This window comes from Monodelphis domestica, chromosome X, assembly GCF_027887165.1.
Source record: "Monodelphis domestica isolate mMonDom1 chromosome X, mMonDom1.pri, whole genome shotgun sequence".
In the NCBI taxonomy this organism is placed as follows: domain Eukaryota; kingdom Metazoa; phylum Chordata; class Mammalia; order Didelphimorphia; family Didelphidae; genus Monodelphis; species Monodelphis domestica.
Genome location: NC_077235.1, coordinates 40,117,282 through 40,123,875, shown reverse-complemented (window position 1 = coordinate 40,123,875; position 6,594 = coordinate 40,117,282). Strand labels below are relative to the sequence as shown.

Here is a 6,594-nt window from a genome sequence, read left to right as displayed (position 1 = left end):
GGCACTTTGTAACTATGCCCAAAGTGTTATAAAATTATGCATACCCCTTGAGTCAGTAATGCCACTACTAGATCTGTATCTGAAAGAGATTTTTTAAAACAGAGGAGGGAGTATCTATGTGTACAAAAATATTTGTAGCAGCTTTTTTTTGTGGTAGCAAAGGATTGGAAATTGAGATGTCCATCAATTGAAGAATGGCTGAACAAAGTGTGGCATATTGATTAGATGCAATACTATTGTGTTATAAGAAATAATGGGCAGAATGATTTCAGAAAAACCTGGAAAGACTTTCTACATGAGCTGATCACAAACTGAAATAAGAAGAAATGGGAGAACATCATACACAGTAAAAACAATATTATACAACAATCAACTGGGAAACATTAGCTATTCTCAACAATACAATGATCTAAGACAATTCTGAAGGACTCATGAAAAAGAATGCCATTCACCTCCAAAGAAAGAACAAAGTTATTTTTCACTTTATTTTGTTTTTTTTTTTATTTTTTGGTTTTTGGTTTTATATGGATAGTCTCTCAAAACATGACCTATATGGAAATGTTTTATGATCATACATATATAATTCAGATCAAACTGCTTATTCTCTCAGGGAGCGGGGAGGAAGAGAGAGGGAGAAATGTAAATCTTAAAATTTTGGAAAATGTATGCTAAAAGTTGTTATTATGCTTAATTGGGAGAATAAATTTATATAGTTTTGCATATATAATCTCTCATTTGAGTCTCACAACAATGCAATTAGATAATCCAATTAGATAGGTATTAAAAATATTTAAGTCTAGATGCCCTGGAGACATTTTAGATTCAACACAGCAAACAAAAGTTTATTCTCTTTTCCCCAAAACCTATCCCTCTTGCAAATGTTTATATTACTGATTAAGATACCACCATGCTTCCAGTCATCCAGGTTCCCAACATTAGTGTTATTCTCAAAGCCTTATTCTCCCTCACCACCCCCCCCCAAAGCCAAAATGAGCAATGGACTCAGAAACAAGAGAACCTCAATTACCAATATTGCCTATGTCTCCAGTGATGCTTAGTTTCCTCATCTGTAGAATAGGGATAATATCTCATTATATCTCCCTCAAAAGCAGCTAAGTGACACAGTGGAGAAAGCACTGGGACTGGTATCAGAAAAATCAGAACTCAAATTCATACTCAGACCTCTACTAGCCAAGTAACCCTGGGCAAATTACTTAGACTCTGTCTGCCTCAGTTTCTTCAACTGAAAAATGCAAATAATAAAAGGATCTACCTCATAAGAATATTGTGAGGATGAAATGAGATCATATTTGCAAAGCACTTAGCACAAGGACTGACACATAGTAGATGCTTAATAAATGCTTGTTCCCTTCTCTCATCCCCATTTCAGAGGACTGTTCTGAGAATCGAACAAGATCCTATTTTTTAAATGCTATTACTTAATAGCTACAAAATCTTGACCAAATAGTCCACCTTCTTTGGGTCTCAGTTTTGTCATCTCTACAATAAGAAAGCTGGATTAGATTATCTCCATGGGCCTCTGCAACCTAAAAATCGTATTCTAACATTTCAGACCAGAAAGTCATTGGCTTTACTTTTAAGACTCTTGTGATTTAGTCTTTTCAACACAAAGAACATGTGATGAATCCACATCAATTTGGAAGACTGCCAGTATAGTGTAACTCCCTTTCCTGTTGACTGGCTGCCTATAACAACAAAGGGAATGGTGCAAATTTAGTCCAACTGTTTTGCTATCTTTTCTCCATTTACAGATCTACCTCTACCACCACCCCCAGCTAATTGTTAAGATCAGTTCTATTAGAATCCTTGATTTGCTCCTTAATCTAATGCATCTAAAACATGTACACATACATATACAGACACATACACACACATACTCATACATCTACTACCCTTACATACACACAAACATGCATGTCCATCATCATACACTACATATATACAAATACCCACCCAATCTCTTAAACACACATGCCTCCACATATGCATACACTCATACATATCTACCTAACCTTCATATACATTGCTCCTCACACACACACACACACACTGTCATATACACACATACTCTCAAACATACACACATATCCTCATATCTCCTCACACACACCCTCCCTCCCCTACCTTCATACACACACATATAGTTGCATACATAGTGACAATAGATTTCTCCTCTATAATCTGAGCTGACTGGTGTCACTTTAATACAGAATGGTGAATATTTAATGTACCTTCTTTGCCATATTACATCTAAGTGAATTCAAGATGTCCCTGTTTTCAGTTATGAAAACTCTTGTCTGCTGTTCAAGATTTTGTATGACTGATGCATTTCTTTATTGCTATATAAGTCCTCTTAATTGCCTTGCAGAAAGAAGGTGGATTAATCCAGTGCTTAGTACATGGCCTGTTAGTGTTCTCTTGAATTATTCCTGCATTTAGAATCATACTTTTCAGTAGTAACTCATCTCCATCAAAAATTCCTTGAACTCTATTTGTACTTAAAATGCAGACCACCTGAAGGCTGACATCAGCAGCTTCTTATAACTGGATTAAGAAGGAAGGAGGGGTTCTTCCTTACCTTGCCCTCTCAATACTGGAAGTGACGACAGTCAGCAGCAATCATCCAGGGATCTGTGAGGTCAGAGCCTGTATCAGTTCTTCCATGAAGATGCTAAATGAGTTGAATACCAAAGGGGACACTTGTCCCAATGACCATGAATTACAGGGTCCTGTCAAGATTTGGAAAACAACTGTGTGGAAGGTAAATACCTGAACCATTCCAACCAACCTTTCATTCATTTACTGAGTCACCTTATTAAATGCCTCATCTTATTCAAGGAACAAGAAATAAAGATTAAAAACCAGAAAGTGCAATATAATCTTCAGATAGTCACAATGACAATTTTTTGTTATATTCCCAGCATAAAATGCACAGTAGATGCATATTTTTCAAATGATTATTTGACCTACTGATTGCCTAACCTCGAAGGAGCTTGTGATCTTCTGGGGAAAGGAGGTGTAGCACATAAGCAGGTAAGTATAAGCTAGAAATATGGTAAGGGCAAAGGAGGGTCTCAAATTGGTCTAGGAATTGAAAAGGGAGAAATCACTTTAAGGTACAGAGATCAGAGAAGACTGTATGGTGGAAGACGCTCAAGGAAGAGAAGGCCTTCAGAGAGCAGAGATCAATAAGGGAGTATTTTCTAAGGATCTAAGGAACTGTGTACAAATGAAAACAGGAAAGAACTAGTCAGATGAGATTGGGGGAAAACTAGTGGTCTGAAAATAGAAAGTTCATCTGAAAATAGAAAGTATGAAAAAGAGTATTATAAAAAAATTAAAAGGCTGGAAGTCTCCCTCAAAGTCATACCATAGTGGGGTCTTAAATGCCAGACTGAAGAGTTGGTATTCAATTTTAGTGATAGTGGGTTGACACTGAAGAATTTTTAGCAAAGGTGTATAATGGTCAAACCTGAGTGTGAGGAGGACAGACTATGAAACAATGAGACTGGAGGCTCAGTTCAGAGCCCTGCCACATTAATGGTATAGGCTTTATCTAGGCCTAAAAGTAATCAGTAAGCATTAGCTCTGACAGAATGCTTTCTTATTCTGAGATCTTATGCATGCAAGATATGAATGCCCTGGAGATTGGCTTCTGGCTAAGGGATGCCCTTTAATCACATGGAATAGGAAACTTTCTGCAATGGCAAAAAGATAGACCAAGAATATATAAAACAGTAAGATGGGTAAAAAAAATAGTGCCATTCAGCTCATGTTTTGTCTTTTCATTCACTTCAAACAAAATCACTTTTCATGATGTTTGAAGCAGGAAATGACACCTATAATATATGCATAGCTCTGGTGAAATACTCCAGAAGACCTGGCTTCTAATCTTGATTGGGCTAGCTGGGTAACCTTGGGCAAGACCTTTCACCCTCTTACTGGGACTCAGTATCCCCATCTGTAAAATGAAATATGAAGAAGGTTTGAAAACACTACATTTCATGACAGTGATAAAAATATATATTTTCAAATAGCTACAGTCACAGTTGCCAGTTTAAAACACCTTAAACTAAATGATCCCAAAGGCCTCTTCCAATTTTAATCCTATGCTCTTCTGACCCTCTTTCCTAAAACCATGCATCCATAAAAGAAATGTAGACATTAAACAAAAGTGTGGTCATTGTTCTCTTCTGATCTCTGAAGTTCACAAATGGAAATTCAATAGGAAGCAAGATGTAGTTTTTTTTTTTTTCTGAAGAGAACACGTAAACTAATAATACTTGCCAGCAATAAGACAAAGATAGTTCCTTAGAATTAAGCTAAGACCTCTAAAGTAAAGGACCAAACTACCTTACCTGAACAGGTCTCAAACTCTAAGCTCTTTTCTTAGAGCCAGCCTCTCTAGTTAAAAGCTCTGTAGCAAGGGCAGCTGGGTAGCTCAGTGGATTTAGAGCCAGGCCTAGAGACAGGAGGTCCTGGGTTCAAATTTGGCCTCAGACACTTCCCAGCTAGGTGACCCTGGGCAAGTCACTTAACCCCCATTGCCTAGCCCTTACCACTCTTCTGCCTTGGAACCAAAACACAGTATTGATTCTAAGGCAGATTAGGGTTTTTATAATAAATAAATAAATAAATAAATAAATAAATAAATAGATAAATAAATAAATAAGTCATGTAGTAGAAACCACAGTATTTCTAAATCCTAGAGGCAGCATGAGACAACAGAGAAAGAATAGGATTTGGAGCCTGAACTTTTGGGTTCAAATAACTAGTCTGTAATTTACTACCTAAGTGACCTTAGGCAAATCACTTCCCTTCCTTGATTAGAGTCACACATTATGGCTTACTCCTTGATTTATGGTTTTGACACTAGTAAGCAACTTCATCCATATACTCTTGAATCCCTTCTTTTCCTCTCTTCCTGCTACAGCTCACCTCCTATATCACTCCCACCATGAATTCTCTCTAATCAGCCCTGAAACTACTGGACCCGGTTGAAATGACATGCTAGTGTCACTCCCCCAATAAAGCCACCATTTTTGTTCTGCCTCAACTGCTTCTCTGTCACACTACTAGGATGTTGTTCTAAGCCTCTCTCTGTGAGCTACCTGACAGCCCACCAGTGACCATTCTCCGCTGATGACCTTCCTATGTGACTGAGAAAATAGAGGGCACCCATCCTAAACTGTCTCATTTCTCCTTGAGAGCAGCGACTTGTGGGGATTTTAACTGAAAATCCTAGCTACAATCAACAATATTCTTCCTAATCCCAGTCAACATAATAGCAAATGAATTCAGTTCTTATGCTATCCTTGATATTACGTTTTAGAAAAATCTGACAATAACAAAATCCCTGTGGAAAGACCACAGGATTTTAAAGCAATTCATATCCTAGGGAACTAATGCTACTTGGCCTCTGCAATCCACTTCAGGCAATGATGAGCTTACCTTCCACTTAAAGGACTGAGCAGTAATGCAATCAAGGCTGTGTAGGCCTCCCTGACAAAAACAAAGGCAGGGTTTCCTTTGGCAGCACATATACCAAAATTGGAATGATACAGAGAAGATTAGCATTTCCCCTGTGCAAGGATGACACACAAATTCGTGAAGTAGTCCATATTTTTAAATTGCCTAGATTAATAAAAGAGGAAATAGAATACTTAAATAAGCCCATCTCAGAAAAAGAAATTGAACAAGCCTTCAATAAATTCCCTAAGAACAAATCTCCAGGGCCAAATGGATCACAAGTGAATTCTATCAAACATTTAAAGAACAATTAAACCCAATACTATGCAAAACTATTTGGCAAAATAAGCAAAGGAGTCCTATCAAATTCTTTTTATGACACAAATATGGTGCTGATACCTAAGCCAGGAAGACCAAAAACAGAGAAAGAAAATTATAGACAAATCTCCTTGATGAACATTAATGCAAAAATCTTAAATAAAATAGTTGCAAAGAGACTACATCAATATATAACAATGATTAATCATTATGACTATGGGATTTATACCAGGAATATTAGGCTGGTTTAACATTAGGAAAACTATCCACATAACTGACCATATCAATGATCAAACTAACATAAATCACATGATTATCTCAATAAATGCAGAAAAAGCTTTTGATAAAATATAACACCTATTTCTATTGAAAACACTAGAAAGCATAGGAATAAAAGGGACTTTCCTTAAACTAAGTAATATTTGTTTAAAACCATAATTAAGTATCATCTGCAATAGGAATAAGTTAGAAGCCTTCCCAATAAGATCAGGAATCAAGGATGCCCATTATCATCACTATTATTTAATATTGTACTAAAATGCTAGCAGTAGCAATTAGAGGAGAAAAAGAAATTTAATTAAAATAGGCAATAAGGAAACTAAACTGTCACTCTTTGCAGATGGTATAGAGAATCCTAGAAAATCAGCTTAAAAACTAGTTGAAATAATGAATAACTTTAACAAAGTTACAGGATACAAATTAAACCCACATAAATCATCAGCATTTCTATATTTTTAATAAAACTCAGCAGCAAGAGTTAGAAAGAGAAACTCCTTTTAAAATCAC

General features: G+C 36.4%; 1 non-coding gene across 1 annotated transcript; it reads left to right on the top strand.

Annotated features, from left to right (window-relative positions):
• The first annotated feature begins 5,541 nt into the window (after positions 1-5,541).
• Positions 5,542-5,648, top strand: LOC130456219 (U6 spliceosomal RNA). Its single transcript, XR_008914812.1, has one exon. It is a non-coding gene; the product is annotated as a U6 spliceosomal RNA (small nuclear RNA).
• The last annotated feature ends 946 nt before the right edge of the window (positions 5,649-6,594 follow it).